General features: G+C 44.3%; 1 protein-coding gene across 4 annotated transcripts in view; it reads right to left on the bottom strand.

The window, feature by feature from the left end:
- mid1 (midline 1) overlaps window positions 1–18,252 on the bottom strand; it is a 290,576-nt gene that overhangs the window by 156,077 nt on the left and 116,247 nt on the right. Inside the window, exon 1 of one of the 4 annotated variants that reach the window (XM_033032774.1) lies at window positions 9,819–10,516. The exons of 2 other annotated variants lie outside the window; for them this stretch is intronic. The gene's annotated coding sequence lies outside the window, so the exon portion shown is untranslated. Of the gene's footprint in view, window positions 1–9,436; window positions 9,525–9,818; window positions 10,517–18,252 lie in introns of those variants that run through there. One more of the 4 variants, XM_033032777.1, reaches the window with a different exon arrangement.

Genomic DNA, 18,252 nt, shown 5'->3' with positions numbered 1-18,252 from the left:
ACTGCATCTGCCACTCATCCAATCTGTCCAAGTCACCCTGCATCCTTCCAGCACCGAGCCTTGCGGCATCCCACTGGTCACTGCCTGCCATTCTGAAAGGGACCCGTTGATCCCGACTCTTTGTTTCCTGTCTGCCAACAAATTTTCTATCCATGTCAATACCCTACCCCCAATACCATGTGCTCTAATTTTGCCCACTAATCTCCTGTGTGGGACCCTAAAGGCTTTCTGAAAGTCCAGGTACACTACATCCACTGGCTCTCCCTTGTCCATTTTAGTTGTTACATCCTAAAAAAATTCCAGAAGGTTAGTCAAGCATGATTTTGTCTTCGTAAATCCATGCTGACTTGGACCGATCCTGTTACTGCTATCCAAATGTGCCGCTATTACATCTTTAATAATCGACTCCAGCATCTTCCTCACCACATATGTCAGGCTAACTGGTCTATAATTCCCTGCTTTCTCTCTCCCTCCTTTCTTGAAAAGTGGGATAACATTAGCTACCCTCCAATCCACAGGAACTGATCCAGAATCTATAGAACATTGGAAAATGATCACCAATGCTTCCACGATTTATAGAGCCACCTCATTGAATAATCTGGGATGTAGACCATCAGGCCCTGTGGATTTATCAGCTTTCAGTCCCATCAGTCTACCAAACACTAAAGATCCTACAGCAAGCAAGATAAATCACTCGACGAAAAAGACGTAGTACGGTCATGGACAGATTCATGGGTAATTTTCGGCCCCATTTCCGTAACCAGCTTCCGTCTCAGCACCAAAGATCCAATAGCGGAGGAAAGATACTAGTGCTGAGACGGAAGCCATTTACGGAAACATCCTCGTAAAAATAAAAGTTATTTGTAAAAATCTTCCCCTCATTTTCAGAATTATAATTTATTAACACAAACTGTTCCCCCACAACGCAGGCTGAAATGGATGAAAAAAAGGAACACGTTCCGCTCTATTGCGTACTACATGTCAGCCCATTGCATTTAGCAGCAGTGGTCCATCTTGCTCCGCTATAGGATCTTTGCCCAACACCATTTCCTGATTAATGTGAATTTCCTTCAGTTCCTCCGTCACCCTAGGTCCTTTGTCCCCTTGTACATCTGGGAGATTGTTTGTGTCTTCCTTAGTGAAGACAGAACTAAAGTACCTGTTAAACTTGTCTGCCATTTCCTTGTTCCCCTTAATAAATTCACCTGCTTTTGGCTTCAAGGGACCCACATTTGTCTTAGCAAATTTTTTCTTCTTCACATTCCTAAAGAAGCTTTTACTATCCTCCTTTACATTCTTGGCTAGCTTACCTTCGTACCTCATCTTTTCTCCCCATATAGCCTTTTTAGCAACCTTCTGTTGATCTTTAAAAGTTTCCCAATCCTCTGGCTTCCTGTTCATCTTTGCTATGTTATATGTCTTCTCTTTTATTTTTATACTGTCCTTGACTTCCCTTGTCATCCATGGTCACCTCTTACTCCCCTTAGAATCTTTCTTTCTCTTTGGAATGAAATGATCCAGCATGTTCTGGATTATTCCCAGAAATACCTGCCATTGCTGTTCCACCATCATCCCTGCTAGGGTCCCTTTCCAGTCAACTTTAGCCAGCTCCTCCCTCGTGCCTCCATAGTCCCCTTTGCTCAACTGCAATACTGACACTTCCAATTTTACCTTCTCCCTCTCAAATAATAATAATAATAATAATATATTTTATTGTCATTGCACGTCAGTGCAACGAGATTTAGTGTGCAGCTCCACTGATGTACAAGAAAGGTAAATAAATACAATACATAAATAAGCAAGCTGAATTGATTGACGTGACCATCTGAGGGAGACTGTCCAAAGGGGGTGAGTGGGGGGGGCACTCATTAGGGCCGGTTCAGAGCTGCTATAGCTCTTATTTAATAAATTGCAGATTTGTTACAAATTACAATCTAAAACTATATTTTTCCCCAAGGCAACACATGCACCTTCAAAAAGCTGCTATTGTCTGCTTAATATCACCATCAAAGATTAGCTGCAGCATTCCTTACAATAGCACTAACATTATGGCCTGAAATTTCCAGCAACTGTCCCAATGCGCTACTACCCAATGAAAAAAAGTGCTGGAGTAACTCAGTGGGTCAGGCAGCATCGGGTCGGGACCATTTCTTCAGTCTGAGGTAGTGTCCCCACCTGAAACATTGTCTATGCATTCTCTCCATAAGAATAAGAACCCGAGGAGTAACACTTTTATTTTTGCATACAAAGGGTGGTGGGTGGCCAGAGGAGGTAGCTGAGGCTGGTACTATCACAATCTTTAAATCATTTGGGCAGGTACATGGATAGGATAGGTTTAGAAGGATATGGACTAAATGCAAGCAGCTGGGTCTAGTGTAGATGGGGCATGTTGGTCAGCATGGGCTAGTTGGGCTAAAGGGCCCATTTCCACATTGTATGACTCTTTGACTATCTGCCTTCCCTATAAAAGTTAACATTCCTGAGTGCAGAGAAGGATTAATTAATTTTAACTGCAGTCTGCCTTCTGGCCAAATGTACTTTAGTTTCTGATGCATGCTGGTCTCCTCAAATGCATCTCGAAATTCCGTGCAGATTTCTTTAATATTGTGAAGATCATAGTGTAACATATGGAACGCATAAAAATCTTTATAGATGTCTGAATTAAATAATATTAATTTCACTCGACTAGCAAGCTGCCAAAATTCTCAAAAACTAAAGTAGAACGTACTGGGGGCTTTGGTTATTCAAGCGTTATGTGATCTGTACAGTTACGGTCAGCATATCAGGAAGATTTCCACAGTTGTCTGCAACAGTACACTGGCTACCACGTGGAATCCTTCATTTATTCCAAATGATGCATCCATCTGTTCATGATTTTGAGCTTATAATGTCCTGTTACCGCAGGTGATTCACCACATAATTACTGGCAGCATTTTTGAGAGACCAGCATTCAAGGGTTTTGAACATATCTCCCAACAAGCTCTGCATAGACTAGGCTTGATGTTGGTTAGAAACAGAATCACAAGCAGTGGTTATAGGTTCAAGCAGGCTGCTTGATGAGACAATTGTCGAAAACAAATTAAAGCAGACTTGATGGGCTTTAAATACCTAATTCTGCTCCTAGAATTTATGACCCACAGCCCCATTTATATCAACGGGTCGATGGTTGAAAGGGTCAAGAGCTTCAAATTCCTGGGCGTGCACATCTCTGAAGATCTTTCCTGGTCCGAGAACACTAATGCAATTATAAAGCACATCAGTGCTTCTACTTCCTGAGAAGATTACGGAGTGTCGGTATGTCAAGGAGGACTCTCTCTAACTTCTACAGGTGCACAGTAGAGAGCATGCTGACCGGTTGCATCGTGGCTTGGTTCAGCAATTTGTGCGCCCTGGAGAGGAAAAGACTACAAAAAGTAGTAAACACTGCCCAGTCCATCATCGGCTCTGACCTTCCTTCCATCAAGGGGATTTATCGCAGTCGCTGCCTCAAAAAGGCTGGCAGTATCATCAAAGGCCCACACCATCCTGGCCACACACTCATCTCCCTGCTACCTTCAGGTAGAAGGTACAGGAGCCTGAAGACTGCAACAACCAGGTTCAGGAATAGCTACTTCCCCACAGCCATCAGGCTATTAAACCTGGCTCGGACAAGACTCTGATTATTAATAACCCATTTTCTGTTATTTGCACTTTATCAGTTTATTTATTCATGTGTGTATATATTTATAATATGGTATATGGACACACTTATCTGTTTTGTAGTAAATGCCTACTATGTTCTGTGTGCTGAAGCAAAGCAAGAATTTCATTGTCCTATACAGGGACACATGACAATAAACGCACTTGAACTTGAACTTATGAAATTGCAGGTGTCACCACATTCTTCCTTGTGCAGAAACAGACTTTGGTATAAACCCAACATTGTCATTTGAAGGGGGAACCGGAGAATATTTTCTAGAAGGATAGTGAAACACAGTTGTATCAAGCAAATTGAAGATTTAGGATGAAGGCCCATCCCCATGTGATGAGGGGTCATCAATTTGAAATGTTAGCTATGTTTCTGTCTCCACTGATGCTGCCTGGTCTACTGGATATTTCAATAGACAATCGGTGCAGGAGTAGGCCATTCGGTCCTTCGAGCCAACACTGCCATTCAATGTGATCATGGCTGATCATCCACAATCCACATTTCCAGCGTTCTCAGACTTTATCTCAGAACTCTAGCACCTGCAGGTTTTGGCTTCCGATTCCATCACTATTTTAGTTTTTGATTTAGAGATACAGTGCGGAAACAGGCCTTTCGGCTCTCCGAGTCCGCACTGACCAACGATCCCCACACATTAACACTATCCTACATACTCTAGGGACAATTTACATTTATACCAAGCCAATTAACCTACAAACCTGTATGTCTTTGGTGTGTGGGAGGAAACTGAATATCTTGGAGAAAGCCCACGCAGGTCACGGGGAGACGTACAAACTCCATATTTGAGATTAAACCCAAGTCTCCGGCGCTGCAAGGGCTGCAAGGCAGCAACTCTACTGCTGCGCCACCATGCCGCCCCCCCTACTCTCTCAGTACAGTGCGGAAAGAGCAAATTATTTTACAAATTATTTTTGTAATTGAATTCCTTGCTTGGGTATTCACGACAATGACATTGCCAATTACTTGTTAATACAGCGTGGAACCTATTTTACATCACAACTGTGTCTTTAGTTGTTTACTATTAATTCTGAGAGGATTATATTCATTTTTGTTGCATTTCCATCTGCAGTCAATTTGATCAAAGGTTTTTTTGAGTTTGTTTGCCATTCGCAGTTGTGGACATGACGAATAGGAAGACTCATTTATACGGCACAACTTCAAAGTGCAGACAGCCAATGAGGCATTTTTTGAACCGTAGTTACTATAGTAATATAGGAAATATAGCAATCAGTTTACACACAGCAAAATGCCATAAAAGCAGTGTGACAATGCCTCGTTCACTGTTTCGAGGATCTCGGATGTGGAGCAGCCCACCAGAGTAAATATTGTAAATCTACTTCCAAACATTACCATGGAATGTTTATGTCCCATTATCCCATAAAACCACAGATTAAGTAGATGATTTCATACAGTAAGCTTGTGCAGGGATAAATACTTGTGCCAGCCTGGATGATGTGACCATGACTCAGGATTGCAGCATACTGAAAATACTAGGCAGCCTGTGACTTTAAAAGGAAACGGCTGCGATTTCCCCCAGAGAATGCCGAGGGAGTCTGTCCTCCACACGGATTTGAGTTACAGCTGCAGTCAAGTAGATAGTCACATCATCCCGATACTAATCTCGCACTCTCACTCTCGTTGACTTGGGAAACAAGAGACGTCCGATTTCAATCCAACCCACATGAACAAATCCACATTGTTTATGAAGAGCTGTGCACTCTCTGGGAAGCAGGGAAATGCGTGAAAAAGCCAAAGCTCCTGCTTCAACAGATAGGGTGAGCGATAGGATTTTATGTCGGCAGCCATCCAAAAATAATAATTGGACCTTTCCAATACATCCTGAATTTCGAGCTGAAATTTTTCTGCAGAATAGTTCATGTGAGCGAAAGCAAAATTAGATTACATGGAAAAAAAATAAAGACCACATTGAAAAAACATTCCATTTTAACTTTGGGCAGACTAATCAAGAAAGTAAATCCTCAAGATAGAAGTAAGCGGAGTTTGTATGAGAAAGGGGGCAGGGGTTAAAGAACATGTTGTTGAAAGTTATAGAGTTGGGACAATGTGGTGTATTCATGAGATTAAAGGCTTGCAAGGATTGTGCAGATTCCTCCAGTGTCTTTGCGGGTCCATCTCCATTTGGGGCTATTGTCTGCACTCAAATTCCTCACAGACTTTACTCACAAGGAAGGAAATCCGGGACGGTTGCTGAGAATATGTCGGATTTGAGTTTCCTCCCACTGTGGGCTTGTGAACAGGGCCACGCAGGAAATCTCCATTCCAGTCAAACAGAAAAAACCTCGGGGCAAAGTTTTGCAACTCATCCAAATGAAAGGTTTGGTTTGAGAGGGTTTTGCCTGTTTCACTGGAGACAAAATCTATTATGGGCAACATGGGAATTACTTCTATTGAGGAACTTGGGAGCTGTGTGGACGGTGAAAAGAGTGTGCAAAATTACTCAGCGGATGGTCCAGGAGTTCAAGGATGTTATAACATCCCAAGGAACCCCGCAGTCCTCATCAGTTGCTTACTTTCTAGGATCAGCAATACTAGGACGTAACCGGCACAGCTAATTTCCTGGTAGATTCTACAGCACAACCGCCTGCTTTTCACTCTCATAAATAATACTGAATGACTGAAACGAGCAGAGATTGTCATAAACACTGAGCATTTGTGAAGGCAGATCCAGCCAATGCTTCTGGCTAATAATCTAATATCAGAAGTGTTATGATGCACTGATTCCATTTCTCTCTCATGGGTACTCCATGATCCCGTGGGTAGTTCCAACATTCCTGTCATTATTTCAGACATTCACATACAATACTTTGCTTTTGGGATATCAGAATTTGCAGGGGTTGTTTGGAGCTTTGCACATTTAGTGTTAGAAGAACAGGCACAGCAATTAGTGTTACCATTGTACAATTCCCAGAGACCTAGGTTTGCTCCTAACCTGTAGTGCTATCTGTGTGGAGTTCGTATGTTTTCTCTATGTTCTGGGTTTCACCTGCATCTCACAGACATGCTGGCCACTGTAAAAACTATCCGCTGATATAGATAAATAGCAAAATAAGGAAATTGATGGGGACATGCGTGAAACTAAGATGCCAGTAAATGTATGTAAATGGAACCGACGAGCATGTTCTGAGAGCTAGCATTAACTCATTAGACAAAATTGTATTTTTTCTGTCATAAGACTAAAAAAAGATCATTTGGATTGACACTAATAGCAACACAGGAGGTCATTAAGCCCATCGAGTTTATGCTGGTATGAACTAATGGGATGCCTTCATTCTCTGTACCCCTCAAATTTACTCCTGGCCACACATGCTCATCAACACCCCTATAATTATTTTTGTTATTAATATCTCAGGGGAATGTATGCAGCAAATTGATCTACCAGCAAGTTGTTGTGATACAGGATGAAAACAGAGGACCCAAGAAAAATCCACAGACAGCACCTGAGATCAGGATGAGCCAGAGTTGTTGGAGCTGCAAGGCAGTGGCAGCAGTAACTACTGTGGCCATTCTAAAGAAAGGGGCAGCAAGCAAGACTATAGGCTGGCAAGGATATCTATGTAATTACAGAAGACACTAGACGTGGGAATCTTGAGCATAAAACAAAGCACATGAGCAACTCAGCAGGGCAGGCAGCATCTGTGGTGGGAAAGGACGGGTGACATTTCAGGTCAGGGCCCTTCTTCAGACGGTGGAACTGTGCAAAGCACTTCTTGTGAATTGATATCTTATGACCAATATATTCACAGGAACAAAAATTCAATATCGATTGGTTTTATGAATTAAGATTCAGGAATGAATATGACCTGAACAGTGGAAAGAGTTTTCCTGCTTGAGCTCAAAGGGAAAGGTGGAATCTTGGCACTGCTGAGAAACCAGGCCAGGATTTCTATTCAATATTTCATCTGAACAGCATCCTCTCCTGATGGTGCGGCACTCCCTTAGCACTGCACTGACCTGGAATGGGTTAATTGGCTTATAGGGAAAGGTTGGACAGACTAGGTTTGTACTTGCTGGAGCTTAGAACAGTGGAATTTAATCGACAGATATAATCTCAAGTGGTCTTGACAGGGTGGATGTATAGAGGACCTTTCCTCTTTAGAGATAGATACAGCATGGAAAAAGGGCCTTTGGCCCACCGAGTCCATGCCAACCTTCATCACCCGTACACTAGTTCTATGCTATCCCACTTTCGCATCCTACACACCAGGGGTAATTTACAGAAGCCAATTAACTTACAAACCTGTACGTCTTTGGAGTGTAGGAGGAAACCAGAGCACCCAGCGAAAACCCACGTGATCACAGGGAGAACGTACAAACTCCATACGGACAGCAGCTGTGGTCAAGATCAAACCTGGGTCTCTGGCACTGTAAGGCAGCAGCTCCACTGCTGCACCACTGTGCCGCCAGATTTGTGTGTTACTGAGTGTCAGGATTCTTGTGTTAGACACTAAAGGGATTCACCATTTTAAAATAATTGAAGACAGATAAGACATAATTATTTCGCTTAGAGGGTGATGAGTCTTTGGAACTCTCTTCCTAAAAGGGAGGTGGGAACAGAGTCCTTGAATATTTTTATGTGGTAGACATCTCCTGGATAAGCAAAGGAACTAAAAGGTTACCCAGATGTGTGGAAAAATCAGAACCAATGGTGAGGATTTCTATGCAGAATTACTTGTGTGTACTTGGGGAGAATTTTTTGAATTGTGTTGGTCTCCCTCAGCTATAAATCACTACAGAATAAGCCACATAAATGCTTTCAATGTAGCTCTTTATCCTCTTTCTTGCTCTTCATATTATACTCAAACTGAGAGATGAGCTCCCAGCAGCTTACATTTAATGTTCTGGGAGGTGGGGGTGTTGTCTGAAAGGAATGGGATGAAACTAATTAGAAAGCTGCTGCTTTATCCACTGCCTGACCTCTGCAGGTTGCCAAGAGAATCACACACAAACTGCTCAAGTCTCAGGTGCTGAACGACAGATACAAGAATTCGCACAACCCGCTGAAGTAAAAATAAAACATACAAACAATCCCACGGAAGTTAAAAAAAAGACAACCAACCTACGAATCCTAGTGGCTTGAAACAGTGTCCATGGGATGGATTTCCCCCCCAACCTCGCTCAGTTTTAAAAACATGCCAAGTGTGAGTACGTGCACTTTTTAAATCCGCAACCACAATTTGTCAGCTACATTTTACACAGGCCAACAAAAGTATGAAGCGTGGGATTAGGCATCTTTAATTAAAGATATTGGAAATAGATTATAATTGGGTTTCAAAGGAGGCCGAGGTATGTTGAGTGGAATGAATCTTGGCAGCATTCGTGTTGGATCTAGTCTGTATAGGAGTGTGCCTCGTGGTGAATCACTGCCAGTAAAATTGTTGTCATTAAATCAGCCAAGACAGCCTCAAACAACCGGGTTAAAACTTCACCGCCACAGTAACACCGAGGCGCCGACTGTGACTGTCAAACTTAAGTAAACGGGACACCTTTCTGAAGTTACCACGGAGGAGCCACTTCCACCAGTGGTTTCACTGTGCAGCGGCGGCAGTACAGAGGCTTGGAATTTCTACCGCCAAAGACAACGAAGCGATTTCCCCAACCCATCCTCCACCCCTAAAATGCAGCAACGAAGTTGAATCTCGCTAAACAAAACTTGTTAGTTCGACTCGTTAAAACTCACACCTCCACTTAAAGGACTGTAAAGTGATTCACCTTCTGCTCAGCGCAGCGCTGCTGTTTAAAACCAAGTATACTAACAAACCGCTCTTTGTCCATGCTCAGGAATCTTCTCTGTTCCCACCAACCTACAAGCATAGGTTGCCATGGAGATACGGCACGTCTATTTGTTATACAAATGATCAAAGGGGCCCAAACGACACACAAAAAAAACTTGCCAGACTTCCTACTGGCAGGGCACTAATTAATTGACAGAGAGAGACTCGGGCCGGTAATTCCATTTACTTACTGCAGTTAACAGCAATGTTAACCAAAGTTTCTGCATTGGCAAGGCCTGCGAGTACATAATCAAATGGCAACGCTTTAAAACTGCACTGAGAGCGGTGTCACGGGAGTAGTTTGTTTAGAGTAGTCATACCTGCTTCATCTTTAGAATCCCATTATCCGCAGTGCATGGAGAAGTCCGCAGTCACAGTGAACAAAAAAAAAACTTAGTAACAAGTGGGAGGTTTATATCCACTCACTTCCCCTCCCACGCTGAAGATCCATCAGACCCACACGCTCTTTGTTGAAACTTTGCGCTGCCCGCCCGCTCGCTCGCTGCCACTGCAGCTCAGTCAGAGCGAAGTCAGGAGGAAGGGGCAGAGCTGGCTGCCCTCATCGTTGCACAGCCAAACCCGGGATCATCTGCGGCGAGCAGAAGGAAGCTCTGACTCAGTCTCACCAATCAGGCGCGGGGAGGGGGAAGGCTAGCGTCCACACCGGATTAGGGAAGGTTTTATAGGTATTTCCAAGATAAAGGGCAACCGAGATCAAAGGCAAGAGTTAGCAGAAAGGGAGGGGCCGCTGTAAATTGCTGTATTCCTGCTTTATGCAGGGCAGCATTGCGAATTAAACTCCAACAGCAAACGTCCTGAGACAAAACCTTGAACACCGTGTAGAGGTGTGTCAGGAATTTCTCTGAGGTCTGTTGCTCTTTCTCGCCCGCAGCGCATCTCACCCCCTTGATTAAAAGCAGTAGGTGAAACGCTTTGTTTCGAGTCGGGACCCTTCTCCAGACTGTCTTCCGATAGTTTTGCTCACGGTTCCAGCACCTGCAGTTCCTTGTGATTTCAAAGATACAGCTTCAGCAGGTGCTAGCTGAGAGGAGGTGGAAGCGAGTCACAACCTCACAGGAGAAGCCCAAACACCGATTGATCCAAGCTCAGTACCATCTCCAGCTCACAACCTGTTACAACTACAATCCACAGAAATAATGGAAGGCAACTGTTTGTTTGGTTTATGTTTGGGGTCCGGATTCTGTCTTTTAAAGCTGAATTTACATGTTGCTGATAATGATCTCAGGGCCGTCTTTACTTTGGACCGAGTCCGCGCCGACCAACGATCACCCAGTACATTGTCACTATCCTGCATGCACATTAATGACAATTTTCAAAGCCAATTAACCTGCAGACCTATACTTCTTTGGAGTGTGGAAGGAAACCGGAGCACCGGGAGAAAACCCACGCGGTCACAGGAAAAATGTACAGACTCAGTACACACAGCACCCGTAGTCAGGATAGAACCGGGTCTCTGGAGCTGTAATAGGCAGTCAGTTGTGCAACCATTTAACGCCCAGCAAGCTCCAACAAATAGCAAGGAGATTAAGACCAGTTAATCCGTTTATTGTATTTATGTTAGTTGAATAAGTGAGTTTGGTATTCTGAAAAATGCAAGGAATCATGGGGATTTGTCAAAGGTCACTCGCGATAAACATTCTCGGCAGCTGTGCTGCTGCATGTATACAGACCTGCGTTTCATCCGTAGTCAGCATCGAACCTGGGTCTCCGGCGCTGCAAGCGCTGTTGAATTTCTACTGGACCGTCCACATCCCCTCCCGAGTGTCCCATCCCTGTCCGGGGGCGGCCAGAGATATCCGGGGTTACCCTGGACTGATGAGACGCCGGCCCGGAGCAGTGGCGGCCAAGGCTTACAGCCAGCGGGGAGAAGAAGCGCTAACTCCAGCTCAACTCTGCCTGTCCCGCCGGGTTAACCGACAGCCCTGGACTGACAGGACACCGGCCCGGAGCAGTGGAGTTAGCGCTTCTTCTCCGCGCTGGCTGTAAGCCTGGGCCACCACTGCTCTGTGCTGGTGTCCCGTCAGTCGAGGATCAACTGGACATCTCCGGCCGCCCCCGCACAGGGATGGGACACTCGGGAGGGGACGTGGACGGTCCAGTAGCAAGTCATCAGCGCTTGTTGCACCAGAGACCCGGGTTCATTCCTGTCTATGGATGAAACGCAGGTCTGTATACATGCAGCAGCACAGCTGCCGAGAATGTTTATCTCGAGGGACCTATGATCTGGAGTTGCGCAGTCGGAATACCGAACTCGCTTATTGTGTTTGTTAGCCGGGGGACTGGAATAACTCAAGATTCAAGATTCAAGAGAATTTATTGTCATGTGTCCCAGATAGGACAATGCATTTCTTACTTTGCTTCAGCACAACAGAATATAGTAGGCATGAATACAGAACAGACCAGCGTGTCAATATACCATTATATAAATATATACACACATGATTAAATAAGCAGATAAAGTGCAAATAAACAGATAATGGTGTATTAATGTTCAAAGTTTTGTTTCAGTTGAGTTTAATAGCCTGATGGCTTTGGGGAAGTAGCTATTCCTGAACCTGGACGTTGCAGTCCTCAGGCTCATGTACCTTCTACCTGAAGATAGCGGGGAGATGAGTGTGTGGTTAGGATGGTGTGGGTCCTTGATGATGCTGCCAGCCTTTTTGCGGCAGCGACTGCGATAGATCCCCTCGATGGTAGGGAGGTCAGAGCCGATGATGGACTGGGCAGTGTTTACTACTTTTTGTAGTCTTTTCCGCTCCTGGACGCTCAAGTTGCCGAACCAAGCCATGATGCAACTGGTCAACATTGTTTCTACTGTGGACCTGTAGAAGTTAGAGAGTTACTCTAACTACAAACACAAAAGAGAAGTTACTCTCTTTCGCGTTCAAAGAAACACCTTGGGATTTCTTACAGGTGCCTAAGGGACAGATTGGATCTTGGGAGACCCATTTTGTCTGAAAGATGAGACTCTGACTCTACAGCACTCTCTCAGTTCTGCGGTGGAGTGCCAACCCGAATTACACCTGGAGCCGCTAAATTTCCATCAAAGTAGTGTCAGCCCTGTCTGATTCAAATAAATCCAGACTCAAGCCATTTTAATCACTGAGCATCATCTGAGAAACTTTGTCTGGCAACGATTAGTCAAATCAGGGCACGCTCTGTACATTCAGGTCTACAAAAATAAAGAATCATGTGATTATGGGATAATTCAAGGGTTTGCAAAAATATAGCCATGCCTGATTTGATTTGCTTGTGAACCAGTATGACGTCCAGTAATGGCTTTGGTTTATTGTACAGTAAAAACCTTTATTCTATTCAGGCAAGTCATGCCATACGTGACGACATCAGGTTGTGCAACAGAGAAAATAAATACAGTGCAGAATAAAGTGTTACAGCTATGGAGAAAGTGCAATTTTTTAAAAAGTGCAGGAGGCACAACTAAGTAGATTGGAAGAATGGGAAATTCATCCCCAGCATATGAGAGGTCTGTTCAAGATGCTGACAACAGCAGTAAAGGGGCTGTTCTTCAATAACTATGCAGATTTTGAGCTGGCTTGGGATAATCAGCTGGAGGAACTCAGCGGGTCAGGCAGTATCTGTGGAGAGAATGGATAGGTGACATCTCGGGTCACGACCCTTCTTCAGACCCTTCGCATTCCTGTCCGAAAGATGTCCCACAAACAATGACTCAAGCTTGAATGTTGTCTCATGGGCATTAATACTGGATTCCAGTTCAAAAAGCCATTCATTTTTGTCATGTATGGACCCAGTAATACTGATTCACACTGGAGAATGGGCCCATGGACATGATTCATAATAAAAGAGTTTCATGTTGTCTGATTCATACCAGTTTACAATCTGTCTCCACTAAATCACATTAAGATAAAGTTGTACTGTTATTAATTCAATCTCGCTTGTTGTAAAATAACATACAAAATGAAGAACACAAGAAAATGGGTACACGGGGAGGCCGCTTATGCCTACCCACCATTCAATATGATTATGGCTGATGTACGCTGCCCTCAGCACCTCCTCTGTGCCAGTTCCCCATTACTATGATTTGGGCACTGAGCTACAGTTTTATTGAAGATAGACACAAAAAGCTGGAGTAACTCAGTGGGACAGGCAGCATCTCTGGAGAGAAGAAATGGGTGACGTTTTGGGTCGAGATTCTCTGAAGAAGGGTCTCGATGTGAAACGTCACCCGTTCCTTCTCTCCAGAGATGCTGCCTGTCCCGCTGAGTTACTCCAGCTTATTGTGTCTATCTGCGGTTTAAACCAGCATCTGTAGTTCCTTCTTACAGTTTTATTGATCCTGGTTAGAACGGTAATACATTTTCCTAGGCGCAGATTCATGCCAGAAGTCCGAAGGGCAATTATTCATGAAGAATAGAGTGCTGTGCATCCTAATACACACCCGTTTACAGTTCAATTAGAATTGAATATTGCCACTCACTCTTATTGCAGTAAAGTTGAATGACCAAAGGTGCTTTGGCATATTGCCCTGTGATCACTGGTGAGGAGGTGTATGTTCCCAACGGGCAGTGATTCATACTGGTTTGCCATTCTATCAATATTGATTAATTTCAGAGTGCAGCTACATTAAACACATGGAAATTATTTATGCAACGTTATCAGTTGATTCGTTCATATGATGTGGTCATGGAAACCACTGTTTCATGTTCTTCCCTACTCACCCTTGAGAAAGGTATTGATATTGCATTCTAGAACCATGGTAATGAGCTCCAAGACCTTGTTGACACATTCACCAAAGCACAGGAGAAGATGGGCTGAACTTAACATCCACAAAAATAAAAGATCCTCCACCAGCCTGCCCTTACTGCATCACACTGGTCTCCAACAATGAGGGTTCATGGCAGGACCCTGGAAAATGTGTACCACTTCCCACATCTAGTGAGCCATCTCTTAGTAATATTGATGCTAAAATCCTCCACCACCTTTAGTGTGCCAGTACAGACTTTGAGGCCAATGGTATTTGACGATCAAGTCCTCAGTCCTTGGACAAATGTCATGGTGTAGCGTACATGGGGCACCTTGGTCGGCATGGACAAGCTGGGCTAAAGGGCCTGTTTCCGTGCTCTACGACTATGATACTATGACTCACACAACCATTTATACCTAAATAACAAAGGCCACCAGGGGCGCCGCATGATAGACAGCCCCGCCAACAGTCTGTCTGTTTTTTCATCTTTTTTTTCCCCGTGTGTTTTTAAAGTTTGTGTAAATCTTCTTCATTTGTTTTATGTGGGGGTCGGGGGAGGGGGGGGGGGGGTCAGGGAAAACTTTTTTTTTCAGTCTCTTACCTTGCCGGAGATTTGGTTGTTTTCCGGATTGCATCTCCAGTCGCTCTGCGGCCTAACATCGATGGAGCTGGAGGCCTCCTTGGACTGACTTTGAGTCCAGCCGCGGGGTGTGGACTTATCATCGGAGCCTGGGATCACTCCAACCGCGGCCTGCGGACTTTACCATCAAGAGCTTACAGTCTCGGGAGATGTTAGTCAGGTGCTCCAACGACGCAGAGGCTCGATCAGCCCCGATCCGGGGTCCGATGGAGGAGCTGATCGCTCCGATGCGCAGGGTCCAAATGCCGCCGGCTATGAGAGTCAAGATCGTCCCGTCAACGGAGGGCTCAAGGCCCCCGACCGCGGGAGAGGAAAGAAGGGAAGAGATTGAACTTTTTTTAGCCTTCCATCACAGTGAGGATTGTGGAGGAGTAACTGTGGCGGTTGTTTATATTAACATGTATTTTGTGTGTTCCATTGCTTCTTATTTGTGTGACTGACTTGGCAAATTAAATTCCTCATATGTTGCAAAACATACTTGGCTAAAAAAGTATTATTGTGATTGTGATTGTGATACTATTGGAATACTATTCAAATCCAACAATTTCACAATTGTCCTTTAATAATAGATACCTGCCATTCTTACCCAGCCTAAAGATTGTGAGGCTCTGAAACCCAGAATGCCCACATAGCTCTCTCATCAAGCTTTGTATTGCATTGTATTGTATTGTATTCAAATTTATTGTCATTGTCTCAATTAGAGACAACGAAATGAATTTCCCTTTACAGTCAGTATCATAAAAATAAATAAATAATAAATAATAAAACATATTTAAAATAAAATAGAATTAAAAAAAAAGCACAAACACAAAGTCCACGACACAGCATAACACAATGGCACCAAGGTGAGGAAGGCACCATAGTCCAGCCAGCCTCCCCTCCGATCTTCCCAGATGTTCACCCGTGGTCGGGGCCTTCCGAGCACCCGCAGTCGCCACCCCGGGCGGCCCGATGCTCAGGCCCTCTCGCCGGGCTGATAGAACGCCGACGCCGAACCCCGACGGTGAAAATCCTCCTCAGCGGCCCGGAACCCCCGATCAGCCGCCTCCCACCAGAGTCCGCAGCTCCCGAGTCCGCAGGCCGAGCCAGGCAGAGTCGCAGGACCCCACGATGTTTGTCATCGATGCGTTGGGAGCTCCGCGAACCACAGCTCCAGGATGTCGGTGCCGCAGGCCCAGCACTCCGGGCTCCAGACGGCGATCCCCGGTAAGGCATCGCCAGCTCCGCGATGTATCAGCGCTGTCCCGCCGCTGCTGGAGCTCTGGTCGGTCCAGGCAGGAAAGGCCGCGCCAATCCAGTAGGTAGGCCGCTGGGGGGCGGGGGGGGGGGGGGGGGGGGGGCGAGGACGCGACTCGAATAATAGTCGCGTCCTCTCCAGGAAGCGACTGAAGGACGGTATCCCCCTTACCGTACCCTCTTCCCCCACATTAAAACATTAAAAAAACCATAAAAAACACACTTCAACATAACAAAAAAAAAAAAAAGAAAAAAAAAAAAGGTACTGGGCTGAAGGTGAAGGCAGCTGGCACCAGCGCCACCGGAAGCACAAAATTTTAATATTTCGAGAGAATAAAAATGCTCCTATCCATTAAATATCTTCTTAAAATTGTACAAAAAGTACAGTGCATTTGTGCTGAATACTGCATGCTGGAATAGGATCTGTTAATCTTGGAGTAACTTTGGAATTTCCCTTCAATCTTAGTGCAGTCAACTGTTGAATCTCTCTCGAGTGGTTAATTAATGGAGTGCAGATTCCAAGCCTGCTTTGCAGATTAGGTCACTGACATCAGACAGGAAAATCGTTGCTCAAATTGGTAAGTGGAAAGATTCCAAAGGTATCTGCTTCTGAAAAAAGCAAGTCTGATTCACTATCCTAGCTAACAGAGGAAATAACTTAAGATTCTGTTTACATTCTCATTTGATACCATTACTGCATGCAGTCCAATCTCATTGTATTGATAAGTGAAACAGGGTTTTTGAAATTTTCAAATGTAAAGCCACTCATCAGTAAAAGGGAGCAGTGCAAGGCAACCTAACCCATTTATTTTTTATATATTTATTTTCATGGATCCCAATAGTTGATTCTCCTCTTCCAAAACTTGTTTTGTTGGAACTCTAAGAAAGCAAGTTTTGGAAGAACTCTGCCCCCTTTCCTCCTCCCAGGTAGTTTCAGACAAGCATGTATCTTAGCTCTTTGCATTCATATTAGTTGCCTTGTGCAGCAGGTTCTGCATATCTACACAAGCAATATTTTAAAATTTTAATATTTCGAGAGAATAAAAATGCTGCATCCAAAATGTGCCGTGGGATTCAGAAGTGCAGCTTACATCACAGATGAATACTGATTTCTCCAACATCAAGTAACCCTAGCTTTCTCTCTCCGTCCCTCCCCCACCCTAGTTCTCCGATAGTTTCACTGTCCCCCTGATTAATTTCACAGGTTAAATGCCTCGTTGTCACTTTCCCCTCAGCTAACAATGAACCATTCTACGTTTCCTTGATCATCGTCTGCTTTGATCTATCACTTTAGCTTCCAGATCTCTAGTCCCCCTCTCCCCTAACTCAATCTGAAGAAGGATCTTAGCCTGGGGAAAAGACTGCGGCTGTTCACCTTATTTATCTGCCCCTTATAAATTTATATAATTCTGCAAGGCCTGCCCTTAATCTCCTAAATCCCAGGGGAAAAAAAGACCCAGTGTATTCACCTTCTCCTTATAACTCAAATCCTCCACATGGTAATATCCTTGTAAATCTGCATTGCAACCTTTCCAGTTTAGTGACTCATTCCTGTCGCAGGATGACCAGATCTGAATGCTGTGCTCCAAATTTAGCCTTAAAGACACCTTGTACAGGTATAGCATAACATCTTCCTATACTGAATACTCTGACCGATGAAGGCAAGTGAAGCCACCACTCTGCCATGGAACAATGAGGCTGCATTCCTAGGACTCTCTGTTCTACAACATTCTCCAAGGTCCTATCATTTATTGATTAAGTCCAGCCCTGGCTTGTTGCAGTTATCTAAATTAACCTCTATTTACCACTTCCTCAGCCTTGTGGCCTAATTGATCAAGATCCTGTTTCAATCTTAAATAACCTTCTTCACTGTTCATAATATGTTAATTTTAGTGTCATCCACAAATTTACTAACTGTGCCACCTATATTCACATTAAAATCATGAATATAAATAACAGACAACAGTAGACCCAGCACCAATCCCTGTGACACGTGATGGGCTCGTCCCAATTAGGCGATTTTTCAGGCGACTGCCGGCGACTATCAAGTCGCCGGCAGTCGCCTGAAAACCGCCGACTGGAACGGCAACTGTCAGAGTGAAAAACACACACACACACACACACACACACACAC

The sequence above is a fragment of the Amblyraja radiata genome, chromosome 14 (genome assembly GCF_010909765.2).
Source record: "Amblyraja radiata isolate CabotCenter1 chromosome 14, sAmbRad1.1.pri, whole genome shotgun sequence".
Lineage (NCBI taxonomy): Eukaryota > Metazoa > Chordata > Chondrichthyes > Rajiformes > Rajidae > Amblyraja > Amblyraja radiata.
The sequence above is the reverse complement of the archived record's forward strand: the minus strand, read 5'-3'. Positions and strand labels throughout refer to the sequence as shown.